General features: G+C 36.9%; 1 long non-coding RNA gene across 1 annotated transcript in view; it reads left to right on the forward strand.

The window, feature by feature from the left end:
- The first annotated feature begins 4,206 nt into the window (after positions 1–4,206).
- The window catches only part of LOC129784801 (uncharacterized), a 116,517-nt gene continuing 99,100 nt past the window's right edge, over positions 4,207–21,623 (forward strand). The window contains exon 1 of the long non-coding RNA XR_008747896.1: positions 4,207–4,295. This is a non-coding gene — a long non-coding RNA (uncharacterized LOC129784801). The remainder of the gene's footprint in view (positions 4,296–21,623) is intronic.

Raw genomic sequence — 21,623 nt, forward strand, 5'->3', positions numbered from 1 at the left:
TGTTAAACAGGAGTGGTAAATAAAGCCTACATTTTGGTCAGAATTAATCATTGCAGATATCTATCGTTTCACTACCAATGCAACCTTGTTACTGGAATCCATTGGGAGCATGTTCCCATCTAACAAAAACAAATCTGCATTCTCTTAGCAGCATTTTGTTAACAGATGTAGCCCAGACACTGAATTTTGCAGATTGTATATTGGAATTGAGACGTTTCAGCAAAATTCAGTAAATGTTAACAACAGTTAAGTAATTGCAAAAAAAATATATGCCCAAATTGTGATGAAATAAAGTTACTATTTGTGGTTCAGCTTTTTTGTCTTTTTCAACCTGGAGCATCTTGGGGTTGTTGGTATTTCAAAGGGAAAGTGATGTCATTTGACTTTTAATTTTAGTTATTCAAATCCACAGTTCTTTTAAATCTTGCTATAGATGGTTGCAAAAAAGGCAGTGCATGTATTTGAAAGCAGAAAATGTTGCCAAATAGACTCATATCATAAATTTCTCAAAATTACTTTATTTTTTTCAAAACTGTAGGTTTTGAGTAAAGAAACAGGTTGAAAATTCATGTTAAAATTGCTCCAGACTGATGTAAATTATATGTCCAGCACTTAAGCACTTACCCTGTTTCTCATTGACCTTGACAGCAATTACAGAGGTCATATTTCTTTTTAGGCAACTGGAGTCTGAACAATTTATTCACTATACAAGAAGCAAAGAGACTTGTACACACACACAACTAGAACTCTTCCTTTTAAAGTAAAACCTTCTGTGACCATTGCAAGTAAACCCAGTTTTCATTTATATTGATTTCTTTCAAGTCTTGTGAAAGACAGTGTCTAAGCTGTGATTTGATTTCTTGGTTTTTTTTCTTTTAACTCCCTGAACATGAGTTTTGCTGAACACTGCCAGTTTTACTCTGGTAGAATTACTGAGAGTTTTGTTGTTTTTTTTTTTTTTTTGTTTTGTTTGTTTGGTTTTTTTTTTAGTTAACGTGTCACAAGAGAAGTATTCCGTTGGTGTTGTGCACTGCTCTTCAGAATGCTGAGGAAAGGTGGAACAGCTACATGGGTTCTAGGAATCCTCTCTGCCCAATAGCAATGCTGAGTATTTAATGGCTGCTTTTAGGCAAGTATGGTTGTAGTTCAGGAAGTGTTTCTTTAATATGGGATTATTAATGGTTAGATATGGTAAAGCAAATATAGGACCAACCAGGATTTATGTTTTTGTATTTTAACTACATATGCAATCTGGATATAAAACTGCATGTTCAACAACACCGATTGATTTAAAATAAACTGTTACCAATGCCTCAAACTCAGTAATTAAACAGGCTGTGTAAATTGCCTTCTATTAAGCGTAGGCATTATCTTTCAGTGCTGTTTTTTGTAATACTGATTCACTTTTTCTCTATTGGTCTTCCACTTTTCACTATTTCACTTTTTAATGGAAGTAATTTACTTTATTCTGCCCTTTTTACACTGAAACTATAATGTGAAGAAATGGTGTCATGTTTTATAGAGGCCTCTTCCAGCTTGTTTTTGTGGAAGTATAGCAATGGATTGTTATGAGTGACGAAGTAAGAATTTTCATTAGATCAGGTGAAAACAGACAGAATTTAACTTTTCCTTCATCTGTTGTAGTCGGAGCATCTCCATTGCCAAAGGGGAGTAGCTACTCTGTACAGTTTCCATAGCAGCAAGTTGAACCTGTAATGATTAGTGTGTCTAATTGTAGAAGGCAAAAATCAAAATGCATGAAGAGAACTTCCTTCCCTTTCTATAGGGCCCTTTGTATAGCTGCTTCTTCGAGAAACGTCCAGACTTTCATCTCCAAATGGGTTGAAAGCTGTAGGCGCTTCTCTCTCTGACTATCAGGACATTTTTTGAATATTGTATCAAAAAGTTCTTAGCTAGTATTGAATATCTTTCAGCAGTCTTCTGCACGGAACAGGATTTCTCCTAGAGAATATACTTTTTTTTCCCAATAATTTCTTTGCACTTCGTTTTTTAATAAAATCATGAATAAGAGAAATGAGAATATTGTCTTTGAGAGAATAAGTCTCTGTGTCACTTGCAGTTCAAGACAAAGAAGAACCTAATGCATTGAGAAAATATTTATTATTACTGGTACTTTAAATTTTCCTTCTTCAAGATAGTAACATGTAGGAAATACAGGACATCAGCAGTTAATTCCCACACACAGGTAGTTCAGATCCTCTTTCTTTCCTGAGATTCTTCATGAACGTGCCAGTTGGGGTGATTAGAGTTTCAGCGAGGTATCTGATAACAGCAAGGATTCAGCTACCAACTCCATTAAAGTTTTTCATTCAAATTTATACAGTTCGTGTAGCACTAGCAACTTGGAATGGATTTTTGCAGATACCCTGGAGACATGCAGATCCTAGTTCCATTAGCATTTCCATGGTTTATTCATGATATATAGATGTCTTAGTTTATCAAGGAGTATCAAATGTATATCTGAAGAGTTTTTTTTAGCCATTACAAAGTAATTTTGGTTGGCAGGTTACACTATAATAGCTAATAACTTTAGAATTTTAATTTCTTTTATGTTGACCTGCCTAGGAAATAACATTTATTTTCTTTAATTAAAAAGAATCGAAATGTAAGTTAGCACTTCTAATTAACTTTGTGCTGGAGAATTACTGCAAATGACAATGAGAGATTCTTAGAGATTTTTAGGATGGTGAAAACGTATTCCACAACTCAGTTCAGTATGGTATAGCATCCAAAAGAGGTCAAGTAAAGTCTGCTGCATTTTAGTGTTTATACTGAAAAGAACTCATTATCCTGTAAATATTTCAGTAGTTTTAGAAAGTTAATATAGGGCATGTATTTTTTATGACTTAGAATAGTATAAATGTTTACAGAGGTTTTCATTCAGATGTAGTATCATTTTAGTATAAACTGTTAAGCTGTTATTATATAAGATCAATATTTAAGAATTGGATTTAGATATTTAATTTTACAAGATACATAGCTTTACCAAATATAAAAATATTCCTTTGGTGTATATTTTTCACCTCTAAATTGAGTACAAGTTCATTGTCTCTTGGAAGAAAAAGTAACATCTTTATTTGGGCTCACAGTACTTTTCATAGGTTACAACTAAATGCTTTTTGGCAACTCAAGCATGTCTTCTGTAACCAAAACATTCTGGTTTAGAGCTTGAATTCAGTAAAATACCAAAACTTCGAGTGAATGTAGACATCTTATGTGTTCATCCTATAAAGCTAATTGGAGTAGTCTTCCATTATTTTGAAATATTGGTGGAGTATTGTTTACATTTCCAGAAGCATGAGGTCCAAGTTAAAAATAAACAGTTGCCATACATTCAGTAGTAGAGGAAGGAAGCTGTCTGTAGCAGTTTGGTTCTGTCCCTGTCATGAGCAGATTGCCCACTCCCTAAATGTTGTCTTTTGTTCCACTCCATTGACTGTGAACTGCTCTAACTCTGGTTCTGAAGATTTATTACCACAGATAAATTTTTTGGCAATAGCCTTTTGATCTCCTAGATCAAGATTGAATTGAAGTGTGTGCCACACTGTTCTTTTTGAGTTTTCAGCTTTAGAGTTGTTTTTAGTTTTAAATAACTACTTTCAACATACTTTTATTTTAAAATACCTTAAACTTTGTATAATTTGCTGTAGTCTTCAAGTAAACTTAAGATACAATTTTGTACAACTAGCTGCTCATTAAATATTTACTCTTAATTGATAATGCATAACAAGGGGTTATTTTTAGGGTAGACCTTCATAAAACTTCAAATGTTGATAGTTATAGAAACCCAAATTTATTATAGATTTGCAAGCATATTTTCCTTGTTTTATTTGTATGGGATTATTTTCACTTACATAACAGATGGGTGTATTGGCTAGAAATTCTTCATCAAGTAGTATACAAAAGTATGTGGCAATGTACAGTGCCAGGATGATAGTGGCTGGCAAAATGCTTACAACAGTATGTTTCAATTGTAGCCAGGCTAATTCTTCTCTTCAGATCTCACTGTTGAACTGGGTAAGCCTAAACGAGGTACACATGGCTTTTGCCCTTTCTGTCATGGAACAAACTGAATGACAACACACAAGAGCAAGGTGATGGATAGCATGACGTGGAAGGCACCTTTGTTTGCAGACGTTGTAAATGTGGATGCTGATGGAATTTTTTGTTTTGCTTCTATTTCTTAGGCCTTGTGTTAAGACTGGTGAAGTGCCTGACATAGATTGCCATCCAGAACACAAGCAAGCTGTGCCCAGATTTCACCATGATGGCAGGTATGTGACATGTCCTACATGCCTATGAGAAAGCCTCTTTAGTGCTCTGTGGGTTTTTTAGAGTAGATGCAGCACGCTTTACAGAGTTTATCGCTAAAGTTGGGTGGAATGGCCTTTCCTGTGGTTGCTGGGTTTATCTAGTTATAGTCAGAACTTTTCTTGCTAAAACATCATAATTTGTCTTCAAAAAGATGTTATTTAATTACTTAGAAAACTAGAAGAGAATCTAGATTTTTTTAAAAAAGTAATCTCTTACAATTTAATTCAACTGATACAGGAAATAAAAAGAAGAGAAAGGTGCCTCAAACACTTGTTTTATTTGTACAGAAAAAGGAGCCGGCACAAACTTGAGTAAATACAAATTTGAGCTAGCTGTAGCAACAGTTTTAACATTCTTGCACATGTTTACTAATTTTTTTTTTTATTGCATTATTTTCTACTTTTGCCTTTATTTTGAAATTCATGTCATCTTATGCCTTTTCTCCTTATACATCAGGTTTTGATGGAATGGCAGTGAAGTGTGAGGAGGATCTCCTTTTTTTTTTTAATGCCTCATTTAACAGAAATATTTCTCATGCAGCTTTATTTAAAATTTAATGTAATATAAAAATTCTGTCTTTGTGGTTCAGTTCATTTGTCTTGTAAAGAAGACATAAACAATCTTTTTCACAAACTACATTTTTCTCACTTTTTTAGTCACGTTCTCCCCCCGTTGATTTTTTCCATGAATATCCCTTTCTAAAGTTATGTGACTGAACAAGCCAAACAACTTTGATTATCATCCTAGATTTTGTGCAAAGTTGTTTTTTAGATCTTCATGTACCTTTTTGTTCTTTATTTTTATACTAGATGAAAAAGATAAAATAACATTAAGCCAGGATAAAGCATACATAAATCAATTAATTAAACGTTACTCATCTTTTATTACAAAAAGTGGTCAGTGTTTCATACTCGTAGAGCTCTGCAAAGAACAATATTAATAAAAATATTTTCCCTTTTTTTTTTTTTTCAGTTCCAGATTTTTCAAGTAAGGCTAGGTTTGGTGTTCAAAAAGTCATATTTCAGAATCCAGCTGCCTCAGATACCTCTGATTTGATGTAGCTTTTTACTGTCTTTGCAGTTCTAGGGAAATTAGGGCAGTGATAAGCTGTTACAGTAATGGAAAACCTCAGATGTCTGTTGTGTGGTTTTAGCCATCTGAAAATTTGGTTGATAGTTATATAGACTTCCTTCTGAAGTCAAGGGGAAATGGTGACCCATGCCATCCTAAAGTAGGTGCCCTCCATAGGCAGAATGAGTTTGCCTTTGGAATGGCTGACTACAGAAAGAGGGGGAATGATTGGCTTGGAATAGATGCCTAACTACAAAGGAGACTGTATATGGCTAACTTTTTGAGTGATCTGGGTAATAAGGTGAACTCTGCTTTAATTATTTTTAGGCTCGCAGTTATGCTTTTACTTTATTATTTTAGTAAGATGTTAGTCTCAGTGAAATTTTTTGTACATCATATAATCTGAAAGCAATAGTCTTTCCTATTTTTTCCTCTTTATTCTTATGTTTTTCCTGGTTTATACTTACTCATTTTCCCCAGCTGAAAGGATAGCAACAATACAAAATGCAGATTTACTTGAAATCTACATACGTATGCTTATAAGATAAAGTAAATGTTTGGACATGTTTCACACATCAAGAGTACATAGTTTCCTTGGTGATGTAATTCATATTAGTTGTATATTCAGCTTAGTGGTATGTATTCAGCCTTGATGTATAGACATCTCTGTTGTATTCAAAACTATATTGCAAGCCCTAACTGATTTTAAAGTTACGTTCATACTCCGGTGTTATATTTATATTGTCAATTGCTGACTATTATAAATGGTTTCTTGAAATAGTTAGATGATCATAGACTGATTCTATTGTCAAGAGAAGACAAAAAAGCCTGCTTACAAAAGTAGGATGAGTGCCATCTTGATGCATAAGTAGTATAATGGATAATAAAGCTGATAGTATGGGTTCGTATTATTTAACTGAGTAAATCAAGGAGCATCGTGGCCCCCTGAGTTCATGTTTTTTATACTGTTTGGGATTCTAGCTCAGTAAGCAGAATTTTGACAAGGGTTTAAAAGGCACCACGCATCCGTTTGCAGTCGCCTCATGTATTTCCTGAAGAGGTCCAGTAATATAAAGAATTGTGAGAGGATTAAAAGATTGTTGAAATTTCCAGCTAGCCTTCTCTTACTGTGTTTTCATTTGGATTCATGCAATCACTTGCATTAAGGTCAGCTTTTTTAAAGTACTTCCAGGAACAGATTTTTTTGAGTTACAAGAGTCTTTTGTGATGACTCTAAATGTCAATAACTCACTTTTTTAGCAATAAATAATCAACATATACAAAGATTCCCAGGCTAGCTAACTAGCTAGAACACAGAAATAGGTTAGCTTTTGTAACAACACACAAATTAATTACACATTTCAGCACTATAAACTTGAAGAGATGTAGCTAATAAATTGCAGGACTGCTTGTTGAGTCAATGAACATACCAGGAATGTTGACACCTAGGGACCAGTGAACTCATAAATGGAAGATCATCTGCTTTTTCCTCAATCTCTGGTCATTTACTCAGCATCCCACACATTACTGGTCTGCTGCTGCTTTTACTGGATTCTGCCTTTTTAGGGCAAGTGGGGTTTTTTGGTTTTTGAGGGGTTTTTTGTTTTGTTTTTTGTTTTGTTTTGCTTTACCAGATAGGAGAGCAACTGGGAAGTGCTTCTGATAGCCTTCTTCCAGGCTGTTGATGAAATCTGATTGTAAGTTACTAGGATAGCAGCTATGATGTCAATCAAGTTGCTTGTTGAGGGATTCTATCTCCTATCCACTGTAAATATCATACTGGCAGGCTCAAAGAACTTCTTTTACAGCCAGTGAGAAAATACTAAAAAATTAATAGTAGAGGGAATAAAACATTCAATTAAGTAGGAAAGCTGTATGTTTACACTAATACTCCTTCACTGTGCTTATTCAGATATCTTTTCTGTGTTTTTCTATCATCGTGTTCCCTTGCTTCCTCCCCCTCCCCCTGTCCTCCCTCTTGTATAACCTTCCCCTTCCTGAGGAGCTTTGTATTTTCTTTTTCAGCACATCCATAATCATTCCTTGTCTCATTCCTGTCTCCTTGCTTACATTCTTTCCCTGCTCCCGAGACCTTTAAACTCATTCTCTTATCAAAATTAGCTCCCTATTTTTTCCCCCCGTTTCAGATGAACTCCAAGCTATTTGTTCTGTCTGTCAGCCTGAAATCCACAGGCTTCTGCTCACTGATGGTCTGTGGTGGTAAGAGTTTGGGACCATGGAGAAGAGTCAGGTTCTTGGGCTAGTCAAGGGAATTAGCAAAGTTCAAAAGCTGCAGCTTCTTTGTTGGAGGAGAATAAATATGAGAGGCCTCCTTACCGTTCTTTGTTTACTCAGGCAGTATGGACTTCATATTCTGACATGTTTCTGTCTCTCCTGTGAAAAAGGAATCATGGGCTGTATTCTTGAGGGGCTAGGTAAGCACATATAAAAGAATTGAGCAATTAACAAAACCACTGTATCCTGTATTGAGATATAAGTGAATACAATAAAAGAGTATTCCTAGTTAAATGACAGAGATCTGTGACTGTTCTCTGAAAACATGTGTTGTATAAACTCCTGGAGATACTTAACCGGTAAAAAAGAACAACATGTATGGTAAAATCTTTCCAGTTGTGGGTGCTGCGAAGTATATCACGAAGTGAGCCTTGTACCAGACTAACTCCTGGGAAACAAGGAATTGATTTTAAGCTAAAAATCTAAGGGACTGTTTTGTGTAATGGCAGAAGAGCCATTAAAATCTGCTGTAGCATAAATTTATTATATTAAATTTATTTAATTTATAATTAAATTATATATAATATATAAAATACAAATAAAATTAAATTTATAAATTTAATATGAATGAAATGGTAGACTCAGATTAAAGTAATGTATAATATGATGCATATTCTTGTCACAAAAAATGTAGCTGCATTAAAATAATTGATGGCAAAAACAAAGGTTGTCTTCATGATTCCAGCAAGTGAATTACCTAATCTTCTCTTATAATTGTTAAAACTTCCTGAAGGCCCTGCTGAAACTTAAGCATAAATGAGGTACTGACATCTTTCTCAAAGAACACTAGGAACGCCAGAGTCAGTTCCTTTACCCTTTAGTACAGTCTTTTGGATGACCAGAATTTTTAACCAAGGATTTTTATTTTGGGGTGTGAGAGTATGACATCATACATGCTATTCTGAAAACCTTGTCCCTGGTGCTTAGGAAGTTCCAGATAATTTTATTTTTTGCCACCTGTATTTGGCTTTAAACTTTGATAAAATACTGTGTGTGGTTGCCACCAGACAGGGTACACCTTTCTAAAGACTCTTCCTGTCACTGTAAAGATAATGTTTTATTGTAGCCTGTTAGTGATATTTTATGTCCAGTTTTATCTGCTCTTTAAGGTCATTCTGCATTAACCAAACGAATTCCATTAGCATCTTTGAGAATTTGGTTAAGGGCTTTTTTTCTAGTGTGATCCATTCAGTATATATTGTAACCCTCAATTACATGTTTGGAGGAAGGAAATTGCTTTTCTGGGGCTTTAGAAAGGAGGCTTCCAAGAGCTGCATTTTGATCAACCTAGGGAAGTAAGGAGAAGAAAACATTACAGGTTCATGAGGACTGAGGAGAAACGTCTGATTACCATTTTGGATAAGGTTTATCACAGGGAGAATAGACTGACTGCTTCCTGTACTTTGTTTTCATTATAACCTACTCCTTAAAAGAAGAAGTTACACAGACTTGTGAACTGAATGAGTCTTGTGGGTCCATTAGGATAAATTTCACAGTGAACAAAGAAAGGAGACACAGTTTTGGCATTTTCAAAAGACAAAATCAGGTTATTGGTACCTCAGGGTGAATAGTGATAATACTACTGACTCCAGTCTAGAGTCCTGAAGAACACTGCTTCATTCATAACTATGCTGTTTCATGCTCTGAGTTTTTTTCTCTTCCATAAAGCACTCCCACCATGTGAGAGAGAGGTGGACTCTGGAAAAGTGATGGGGAGGGACCATAGTGCTAATCTGCAGCAAAGATCTGTGGTTTTTTTGGGATTCCTCTGAGTGCTGTGCCCAGGTTGATGTTACCCCAGTAGAAGCTGCAGCATCTCTCCTACCCATCTTGTGGTTCACATGTGGGTTTAGTGAATGCTAAGGGTGCATAGTGTTGTAGTCATATAATATCTACGTTTAATTGCAGAGAAGAGCTGGCTGAAAGCCATTTGCAAGTGTCTTATTCCCTGTGGGGAAGGTATGACTCTTTTATACTTTGAAGTGGACTTTCAGTTTTCTTAGTTTGTCAGATCCACTATCTTGGTTTTTCTGACTGACTTTAGTTGTTCGCAGTTGTTCTTTTTGGGAATCTGTGCTTTACAGTGTATTGTGTTTGAAGAAGGCACTTTTAACACAAAGTATTTTATAGTAAGACAGCAGCAGTGGAAGGAGGGAATTCGATAACATAGCTTTATATAAATAATATTACTCACTAATGATTTTCTCCTATTAGTCAATAAAACACAGTTTTGGAGCATGAGGCTTTTTTTGTTAGTGTTCATCTTCATTCTTATGTTCTTCAGTATCTGCATGCTTTGCCTGTCCTGGTCAGAGCTGGTTTTATAGGCTGGTTGGAAACGAAACCAAAACTACCTCTTCTGGCACTGGCTTTTAACTCTTGAAGAAGGACTGTGTATTTTGCCATGCTTTTCCTTCCTGCCTGCTTTTCCAGACAGGCTGTGACTGAATTAAACCACCACAGCTGTAGAAAAAACATTCTAATGACCAAGTTAATGTATGGTATTCCTGAATAAGTACAGAGCAGCTCCAAATCTGCCACATGCCCCAAAGAAAAAGAAGTTTAGGATGGAGCCTGCAATGTCTGCCATCCTGTCTGCCTCTCTGGTAACAATTTCCTGTCTGTGCTTGCCCAGTTGCTGTCTACCACCAGCTGTCATATCTGAGAGTCAGTCTCTCACATTTGTACGTTTGGTTTTATGCTCATCTCAGTCACCAGAGAGCCAGAATGGGAAATCAGAACGCTTGGAGCTTGTTCACATTCATTGAAGCTTCTTGTCTGTCTCTGGAATTACAGCATTAGAAAGCCAAATCTCTGTTTTGGTGGCTCATTTCCCATCTTCGATGTAAGAGCTGTGGAAACTCGGATCAGAAGGCTACTACTGATTATTTTTTTTTTTCCCCCCTTCATCCCATCCTGCCCTGCTGCCCCCCATGTGGGATAATCCAGACTGGCAGAATTACACTTGTTTTCATATTTAGCTGTAATTAGATGAACATTTTGTTTAGTCAAAACACAAGAACAATCAATTGCTCTCTCAGAAATGTCTCAGAAACACTGAAAGTGGGACTCAGGTGCGTACACATAAGCACCTGATGACCTATTTTTATAGTTTTGGGTATGTGAGACATCTGCAGGGGACTGGCAAATATGAAACAGACTTACAGGAGGTCTGGTAGGGCATACAGAGCTTTTAAAGATGGCAATAGGCACTCATATTTCAGCACCTGAATCACGCTTCTCTTGTCCCTTTGTCAGGGTCACATTCTGCTTTCTGACACTTCTAAAAGTTAACCCACAAATCTTTTGAAACATTTGTAGCGCTGCCAGCAAGGCCTCTTTTAGCCCAGAGCCTGCTTGAGTTCTCTGTAGCAGTTACACCCCCAACCTTGCACACAGCCTAGCACAGACCCTGTGCAGGTTTGGTAGCCAGATGTTCTGGTCAAGCCTTCAGTGCACTTGCCACTCTTTTTACATAACACTGTTTTGTCTCTTGCTGTTATCTGTGACCACTCTTTATAAATTGGATGGCAACTCTAGCAGGAGCTGAACCTAACCTGGGGCTCTCAGCCTTCTCCGCTGATCTGGCAGGTCTTGTTTAATAAGGTAGATGGCAACTGGCACAGGGCAGATTGGCATCTGTGTCTCAGGGTTGGCCTGCAGGTGAGTCCTCCCTCCTGTTGATATTACAAGACTGCCAGTGGAGCGGTTGGGCCTTCATCATTCCCCCAGAGCAGCACCTAGGGGCTGGCTGCCATTTTCCTTTGAGGAAGTGTAGAGGAAAACTTAATGTCAGCCAGAACTTTGTAGTAGATCTTCCTGTATCTTTCTTTTATAATGTGCTCATTATATATAAAGTCAGAGCGGCTTACAAACTGTATCCTGTGTCTAGTAGTATTCGGAGACAAACTACAACAGTAAGGTTTTTTTGCTATAAAAACACAAAACAAGGTTTCCTGGTTGAGGTTGGATAAAAGTAAGAGGTTTGAAAACAAATTTCCACTTTGCTTAGTGTGTCACTGAAGGACAGATCTTTTGTTTCAGTCTTGTTCTTCATCCAGCAACTTTCAATGGCTTTTTGGGTTGCAGTGATTTTGACACTGACTATGCTGTGTCCTCAGAGAAAACTCAGACTTTCTTTCACATCTGAAGCCTGGCTATTTTCCTGCCTCTTTTTGTGCTGTAGGCTATCTGCATGCTGCATTCCTTACACTCCCTCTGTTTCACCTGCACTCTGGAACCTTTCAGCAGTTGAACAGTTTGTGTAACTCTCAGAAAAGGAAAGATTCTACACCTTCCACCTTTCTCCAGAGGTATCTGTCTGACCCAAACTCCAGTACCTGGTACAAAGCAGGCATTTTTATCTCTGCCAGCTGCACCACTCCAGCAAACTGTAATATTCAGTAATGAGCAGTACATTTTGAACAAATGAAGCAGATACCTCTATCATAATCAGCTGATTTTAAGTTTTTTTGGTTTTGTTTTTTTTTTTATTAAGTAGGTAACTCCTGTCATCAAATGCATTGCATTTTAACTCCTACTGGAAATCAAAAGCTTACTGTGTGTAAGATGTCTTAGCTGTTCTCCAAAAATCCATAAGCAACAAGATTTTCCTCCATATACTGCTCCTAAAAAGCAGTGTTCCGAGGCCTCTGTGGTTGTTTGATACCTGCCCAGGACTCTTGATGAACACTGTGTCTTGGGCCATCTTGAAGTAAGTAAAGGTGGCTGCACATAGAAACTTAATGACAGGAGAGCAAATACTAACAGTCAAAAAAGTCCCCGTCCTTTCCTCTGCACTGGGGGGGCTGTAGTAGAAGTGCTTCACCAGAATATTGTTAACAAAGCTGGGCACTGACAGTCTGATCACTGTTCTCCCGCTTTAAAGTATATATTCAGGCTGGTTTCTAGAGATTCTGTGTGAGGGAAAAGTGCCGTATGACAGACATACATGGCCTTTTCAGTACTAGAGAAGATAAGGGGAGCTGGAAAAATCATTTAACACCAGACTTTGCTGTTGTTATATCTGCTGCACAATTTGTGGTGTTGTAAATCATGAAACAAAAAAAAAAAAGTTGACAACTCTATGAGAGATTGCATAGACTTAGTCTGGCCTTTGTTTTATTCTTTAGAGACGATTATCTGCCACATTATGCTTGCTAATGTTAAAGATAATTTTAATTTTTTTTTTATTTTTGGCAGTGTTAGCACTGTCGGTTCAAAAACTAATCTACCAGTAAATCAAGATGCTCTACATGTGAGTGCTCTGCTGTCTTAAAGAAAGCCAGGAAGACTTCTCTCTGTACATCACTTAAGTTCATTTTACAGAGTACATTGCTGATGTTACTGGAGTGGCTCCAGTAAAAGGGAGTAGCAACGTCTTTGTACAGACTGACACTGGTCAGGACTGTTGCCTGTTCAGAAAACAGAGGTGGCCAACCGTGCTGAGCTCTCCTGATTTGTAAGTGATGGGAGAAGGGATGTGCCAAGCAGATAACTAGCATAGCTGGATTTTGTACCTGCTAGAAACAAAGTATTGGCAGATAAACGCATGTAAAGCTGGCTCATGCAGCACATGAAGCTGCTTTTTTCTTTCTGAGCTCAGTTATAGGCGGTGTGCAAACAGATTTATGTCACGTGGCAGTACTGGATTCAGTGTTCAGCCAGCAGTTTTGAGGCAAGCAGGCCAACGTCATTGTTTCCCTACGAAAAAGGATATTGTCTGATGTGTGTACATGTACATATGAGAGAGACTGTATATGCAGTAACTACATACTTTGATAATCCCTCTTCTAAGGGAGAATGAGGCATGCTCAAGTTCCATTAGCTGCATTTATTGTATTTCTTAGCCTAGTATCTTGAGGGATTTCTCTGTTAGGCATGATATTTTCCTCTGGTAGCATAAATGGCCCAATAAATAAGAGGACTGGATATCTTGCATGTACTATGATGTTTTTGAAGATGTGCATAGGTTATGGGTTGCGGAGATATGGCTTGAAGGGTATAATGATATGGGTTGTGTCTGATGAGAACTGTAGGAGTGGACATAGATAACTCTAGGTAAAGGTGTTCCTGGCTTTGAGGTCACCTGGAAGGCCCCAGCAATCAGGCTAATCCTGTAACATCTCCTAAAGCTCAGTCCAGGAATTGTCGCTGATGGCACTGCAGGGGATAGCTATTAATCTATTTGTAAGGGTGAACTAGTATGTAAGTTGCAGAGGGAAGAGCTGGATAAATTAGGAGCGGTTGGTTCAGTGTCAGCAGGAATCAAAAACTAAGTATATCTCTACAATGTTGTATTTGCTTATCCAGAGGTGCACATGAAAAATAGTGTTATACTATGACAATAGAAACTTGCAATAACTTTTCTCTGTGATGGTATTGTTTTCTTGTTCTTACCAGCGTTACTTTAATTGATTAGATTAGGATTGTGAATTTCAAAAGAAGATATGTGCCTTTTTTAAGCTGGCTGTTGAAATGGACCAGCAACTGGTCAATCTAAATGTCAACTAAAGTTAAAAATATTTATTCATTATTAGTAGTTAAATACTTGCATTTGGTACTAAATTCAGTATTAGGTTTTATTTGATATTAAAACCCATCATTGCATTTTCTTGTGTATTTCAGTGACTGATCTATCATTTGTGAAATATAGTGTGGCTCTGCATACATACTTGAATAGAGGTAAGATGCTTAAGTATAGTGGCAGCAGCCAGAGATCTGACCTGTGAGGTTATCTTACAGAAGAGACAATGGTGAAAGCTCTGGCAAGTATGTGGCACCAAGGAGAACTGCAAACTGAAGCCAGTTTATTTCCTGTCACATTGCCTGATAGAGCAGAATTATAGTTAGTTAATATTTCTGTCACAAAAGAGACACAATAGTCACTTAGTCGAAGGATACTAGTTTGTTACATTGAACAATTAAATTTTATTGAAGCTATGAAGCACACCAAGGTGGGAAACATTCGCTATTTCTGGTTTTGAAGTGACAAAAATACAGATCTGATACAACTTATGAGCTGTGCTATAAAAACAGAAGAATAAATATCGGCCTTCTTAATGTTTCATTTTGATTTGGGAAGTTTGAAATATTAATGTTTCTAGTTATTTAAGGTACCTTTTTGTGAATTCCTACCCATGTTGCCAAACCCTTTGTGCAGTGTTTGTATTGGGAGCTGTTTTGCAAATATTTCTAACCCATTTAATGCTAACTAGTACCGAAGTTGTTAATACTTTCCTGACTGTATAAACATACTATTTGTTGTGTGTAACCTGATACAGTTAACAATTCTTTTTTTTTTTACTTCAGAGAAAGACACAATATACAAAGATTAAATAACTAACTGTTAAAGCTGAGAGTGAAATAAATGGGGAGATTTACTTCGCCTAGAATGGAGTGGTACAAACTAGAATTTCAGAATGAAAGGAGAAGCTGTAATGTGACAGAAGTAGTATGTGGTTAATACATCTAAGGCCATGCAACTAAACTAACTAAATTAGGGTATTTAATATCCTGTCTTGGCATAATTCCAATGACTGAAATTTTGGTGCAAATTGTTCATGTATATTCATTTTAAGTCTATTCGCCACTGCTGTGGAATATTTCTTTCCTTCCATTTAACTAGAGTTGCATGTAAACACTAAACAAAAAACTCAAAAAGACAGCTGTAATGATATTCCTGGTGATTTAATAGACAGTACAGCTATCAAATGCTGATGCCCAAGGCTAGAATTTGCAACTAAATCTGCTAATTAGGTTAAGAGCTAAAGTACCAGTAGGTGTCTATCTGCATCTTTAGGCACCTAAGTACCTTTAAAATATAGCTCCTTAGTTTCTCTTTCATTTGTAGGCTGGCAACTATAATACTGCCTCGCTTTGCAATTATACTATGAATACAAAGACCATGAGGTGCCTAAATGCCACTATAAAAAGGGGCCAGCAAAGAGAGGATCCTTCTGAAGTGTCTATCTCTTTTATTCTTGGTTAAGCCAGCCTGTCTTGCTGAAGTTACGGTGTTTGTACTAACAACTCCATTACTGGTAAAGGACCTATTTATCTTTTTTAAATCATAATCCATATAGCTAGAAGAAGTGTTGAGATTTAGAGAAGGCTTATGGAGGGAACACATGGTATTTTGCATTGCATGTTCTCAAATGGTCAATATTTCTTAATGTCTTACAAGCCACCATTTTCACATGAGTTGAGGTAGAAAAACTGTGAAACTAATAATTGCTATTAAACCAGCTGTTGATAGAAGTGGTTTTGTACTGAGCTGGTTGTCTAACCATGATTTTGTATGGACATTCATTGAGATTTCATTGTGCTCTTACCAGTTCCATGATAACCAACTATTGCTAGCCGTGTAGTTTTCCTACATGTCACATTACTTTTTCACTGTCAAGAGATACAGGTTACGTATGTTCAATGACTGTTTGCATGGGGGAAGCTGTAAGAATATCTGCTTTACATTTGACTGTCCTTCTGGAATGGCAGGATCCTTTCCACAGCAACTCATGAGCCTGTATGAGAGAAATACGGTTTAAAAATAAACTAAATGGATAACTTCATGTAAGTGCAGTAATAAGCAAAAAATGAGAAGAATATAAAAGATGTCCTGAAGGATTTATAAATGTTTCCCTATCTGTGGCTCATATGGGAGGATTGTCTTTATAAAAGAAATACACTTAGACTGCAGGCTTTTGTAATAACTGTATGAAATTAATGGTTTATTTTAAGGAGAAATTAAACCAAATTCTTGTTAAGGTGTTACAGATATAGAATGATAAATCAAGAAATACTGGTTTGAAGGTAATATTTACCTCACATTAACTCCAGCTTAATTAATCTGTATCTAGAATGGAATGTGGACAGTTGTTTTCACTGCAGGAAATAGATGATTATTTTTTTCCCCCCTCTCCAGTCATGGGGCCTTTTCTGAAAGAAATAAGTTATTTTGATGATGCTACATTATTTCATACATCTAATCAAACCATCTGAAGGTGGTTACTGGCTATTTTATAGACAGAAGGGGCCAGTACAAATTCGGGTAGCATTACTGAAGAGCTAGTAATTATTTTAATTACAGCAACTACATTATAAATTATAACAAGGAGTTAGTACATGTTCTGTTCCAGATTTACATGCCCACATCTGCATTGTAGAACATACTTCTGCGCCTGAATAGTTTGGTTATTAATGGGGATAAAAATATATTCAAGGTTTTTAAAAACTGATTTTAAACTTTGAAGTAGGAGTTAATTTTTTAAGAAGTTTGCCAGCAGCAGCTCTGTAGTTGAAAGAAATACAAAGGCTTTCAGTTTTGTGAAGTCCAAATGAAACTCTTAAATATAAAAAGAATACTATGTTAAAAAGTCACTAAGATGACTGTTGTCTTCTAATATGCCCAGATAGAAAACTATTTCCCAAAGGTTTACAGATTTCAAAACTATTTGTGTTTGACATCTTCAGTGCACAGGATGAACATGAAAAGTAGGATGAATTCCTGCATGACAGGCTCTACCTTTGAAATATGAGACAACAAATCATTTGATTAAACCAATTAGTTGGTACAGCCTGGGAAATAAATTAAAAAGTGCATGTAAGAAACCTCAATCTAGGAATTATCCAAATAGGTTCCTAACTGGAGAGCTTTGATAGAGGGGGAGGTAGACTAAGTAGAACTTGAAGGGAAATGATGAGATTATTCCCAGACACTGGAACAGAAGGCAGCAATAGGGAGTTGGGGCTGAGGTGACGTTAAGAAAAGTAACCATTTCTTTTCATAAGGATCTTGAAGAAATACTCTCCTGTGTTCCGTACATAATTTGATTAATCTGGTATGTGATACTGTATTACAGTAGTTAATTTTTAAGAAAGGTTGCCTAGAAAAAGAAAACAAATACTCATTTCGCAAACATAAGAATTAATTGGAACTGCAGAGAAGCTTCTAAGTGAAGATACATAGGAAAGAAAGAAATTAGTTATATGAGGGAGGACATAAATAAGAACAGATGTAATAAAAAATAGTGAAATGTATTAGTGGTGTACAGAAGGTGGATTGGAAGGTTTTTTTCCTCTGTCTTCAGTATAAGAATTTAGTAACATTCATAACGCAATAAAATATTACAAATAAAGTACTGCATTTTTTTCCTTTTCAACTTAGCCTGCAGTTAAACCGAACATATTTTTGACTTTGGGTGTGCAGAGAATATTGTTGAAATATAGAATGAAATTATGAAAATGTTGGTGACTGGTGGTTCACTGTTGTGCAATGCCATACCTCAGTTTTCTTCAGCTGGGGATACGTCTCAGTGCTTAAACATGTAGTTACTTAAGAAAACAAAGGAAACTGTATGGGATGCATGCAGTATAGAAGCTCCCTACTGCGGGTCTAAATCAGATTTAAAATCTCAAAGAAAAAAATCTACCAGTGGTAATAATTGTACCCTGTTTGGATACGGACATGGGGTGGTCGGTGCTGGGGATGGCAGTGGAGGAGTAAGGCAGCGCTACCCTTAGGTACCACAGTGCCGAGGCCTGTGACAGTTCCCTGGTTAGGCCTGGGAAGTGTCAGGCTGCGGCCAGGTCGGGGGGTGATCTGGCTGTGTAACATGCCTGCACCAGCCTGCCATGCCCCGTGGGATAATGGAGAGCAGCGGCTCACATCTGCTGCTCTGTTTGCAGCCCATACCTTGCAGAAATAGCAGCTGCAGCTGAACGGAAGCCAGTTCCTACAGGGCAGGGTGAGCCTTTTGAATACATTTGTCTAATCATGCAGTCCATTTACTCGGGCTGTGAGCTTCTTCCCAGGACTGGATTCTGAGAGAATTTTTGCCCTTTTGTTTTCACGTTCAGTGTTTCACAGCCAGTTCAGCCTTGGCTACTTCAAGGCCTCTAAAAAAAATCACTTGAGTCTAACAATGGCCCTGGCAGAAACCTTTCCCAGTCCACTTTTCCCCCTTCTGGCTCATGCACTGTGAGGCTGAGAGCTGACCTATTACACCCCAGCTCTAGGGCTGTGTTTAAGTTGTTTTTTTTGTTCTCACTAAACAGAGGGAAACAGGGTTCAAAGTGAAAATTTTAAGGAAGATATGTCAGAATCAAGATCAGAGTCAGCCCTTGTGTAAACATAAATTTCAGTAAGTGCCTCTCCTACGTTGATCCCTTCTCCTCTTTGCTATGATGTTAGGCATATTTGCTGTAATCTTTCTCTTTCTCCCCAGCGAGGATTTTCCCATACATATACGTGTGTGTGTACATAAATAAAATTAGGATTGATATCTTAAATATTGAGTGACAGTATATATCCACCCAGTTCAAGATGTAACTACTTACAGGAGTGATTAAAGATTGGTGTTTCTAAAGATTAGTACCTGACTGTAACGAAATTGTTTTGGGAGATTTATAGGGTGATGTCTGGTGGGTGACGGATCAGTGCAGGGTTGATAAACTATTTTGAAATATGTGCTTGTCTCTGTGTGTGTAAGGAGAATAAAGGAATTTCCTTTGCAGGTAAGAAGAAAAAGAAAAAAAAAGAAAGATTGTACCTTCTAGAGAGTTCAGAGTAAGGGGAATTTTAAATCTGTCAGCAGTGGCTGTGTTTGGAGATTTAACAAGCAATCCATGAAATAATGTGCATTAAGCTAGAGAGCAGTGGTGTCTGGTAAAGAACATCTAGCTTGAACCTTTAGAGCTTCCTCTGCCCTGCTTTTCTTTTCAGAGTGCTTCTTAACATTATACTAAAACTTGAATATTGTTTAAGAAATATTTTTCTGTTCTGTGTTTGCAGAGTGTAGCATCATAGAAAGTAAGATTGAAAGAGACCCCTAGATGTTCTGTTGGTCACTCCTTTGCCCGGAGAGAGGATAAATGGTGCTTCATTCCCAACAGATGCCAGTCTAACGTGTTTATAAAAACTTCTCATGAGTGAGATCCCACAATTTCCCTGGAAAATCTATGGCAATGCTTCACTCTGTTAATCCTTTTTTTTTTTTTTCTTTCTCCTCCTTGGAGTAGCCTAACCCTCCCTTCATCATTCATTTTATGTGATGATCTGGAAGGCAGTGCTATTAGAAAACTGTATGAGCAACTTGGCTGCTAGATAATTGTTCTGTGCTTTGGCAGTCTCATCCTGCTATGGGAAATTCTTGCCAGTTCTTTGTGATTTTCATGTCTGTCTCATGATACTTGGTGTTTTTCCTGAAGCTACAGTTAACTGAGTCACAGATACTTTTATTTCAGAAGGAAGAAAGTGAAAGTGCCTCCCCCCACGCACACCCCCTGCCCTGATGAAAATGCTTGCAAACGCTTTAAAAAAAATAAAACAAAGGAACTGGCAACAAATGTTTTCAAGTTTTCTTTATAAAATTTTAAGCTTTTTAAATGCTTGGGCTGCTCATTATTAGGGGTTTTGATTCCATGCTTATATGAAGGTCTGCTAACTTGCCTGGGTTCTATGCAAGCACAGAAATCAGCACAGAGAAGTGAATCCTAAACTTGATGAATTTACAGCTGCAAAAATACCTTTCTGCTGCTTGCAGAATCAGCGTACTACACTGTCCTGTAGAGCCTAAGATTAACGGTTAATAAACTGGATTTTATGAAACAATGTGAAATGGTGTTTGCAATCATAACGGTATCAAATTATGATAAGGAGTGGAACTGAAGGTTGAAGTGGTTCAGAAAGTTTGGTAAACAGGGAACTGTACCACAAAAAGGAAAATACTGAGATACAATGTTCAGATGCAGCAGATCATTAAAATCATCCAAACTAGTTTTTAGGAGCAAAATGAGAGGCATTTTGCTGCTTTGTCACATTAACATACTTACTTTGAAATATGAATGACACTTCATTCTCAGATGTTTTTCACATAAATGTTACTTCTTACAACAAAATTACCTCATATACATGTAAGAAATAGTAAGTTATAAGGACTGTGACTTGGAGTAATGTTCAGGATTTTCTGCACTAAAGTGGAGCTGCTTGTTTCAGAAGAATTTTTCAAAGGTCTTCAGAAAATAATATTAAAGAAGGGTTGAGGGGAGAGAAATGCCAAACTGTCCCTCAGTTTGTGTATTATTAACACATGCCAGATGTCCCTTTATTGGGTAGTTTGAGTTGTGAATGAATGGTTTTTAGTACAAAATTGGAACCTTTCTAGTGAACTATTAAATGCTCTATGTATTTTGGGTGTGTATCGCTAGTAGATTGTTACGATGCTCAAAATAGGTTTGGGTTTGGTTTTCTTTTTCCCTCCCCCTGCCCCAAATCAACATACATCTGGTGTTTGTTGGCTTTCTGCAAGTGATGGCTAGACTTGGTGGCTTTGACCCTGTTTCACTGTGATTAAGCTTGTTAAGATTTTATGTTTTGAGTATCTGTTTTACAACATTTTCATTACTGTGTATTTTATTAAGGTTCAAGTGGTTTGTATTTTTATGGTTGCATCTGGTCTGTATAAACCCTGCTCCAGTTTAAAAAGCTACTTGTCTCAGTACTGGACATCAGAGAATTTTGAAGTGTAGCAGGATGTGTGTGTGTCAATCATATGTTGTTATCCAGAAAAATTTCTGCTAGACTAATTCATAATAATCTTCCTACCTAAAGCACAGAAAAGGGTGTGCGCCCATGTTCATCATGGCTTTGTGTTTGTTCATGCTTGCATGTGTATGTTTCATATTTCCAGATTTAAATATTTCGTGATGTTCTTGAAAACAAGGATAGTTGTTCTTGAAAGGTGGTTCAGAATGCCAACAGGGTAAATTATATAGTCTAAATAGGCTATCGGAAGTTATTTATTTATTTATTTATTTTAGTAAGTGTTTGAGAAGAAATCCTATCTATATCAAAGTCAAGGACTCTTGAGTTTAGTTTCCCACGAAGATGATAAAATGTTTTTCTGTCAGTAATCATATAAGTT

Source organism: Falco peregrinus, chromosome 6 (genome assembly GCF_023634155.1).
Source record: "Falco peregrinus isolate bFalPer1 chromosome 6, bFalPer1.pri, whole genome shotgun sequence".
In the NCBI taxonomy this organism is placed as follows: Eukaryota; Metazoa; Chordata; class Aves; order Falconiformes; family Falconidae; genus Falco; species Falco peregrinus.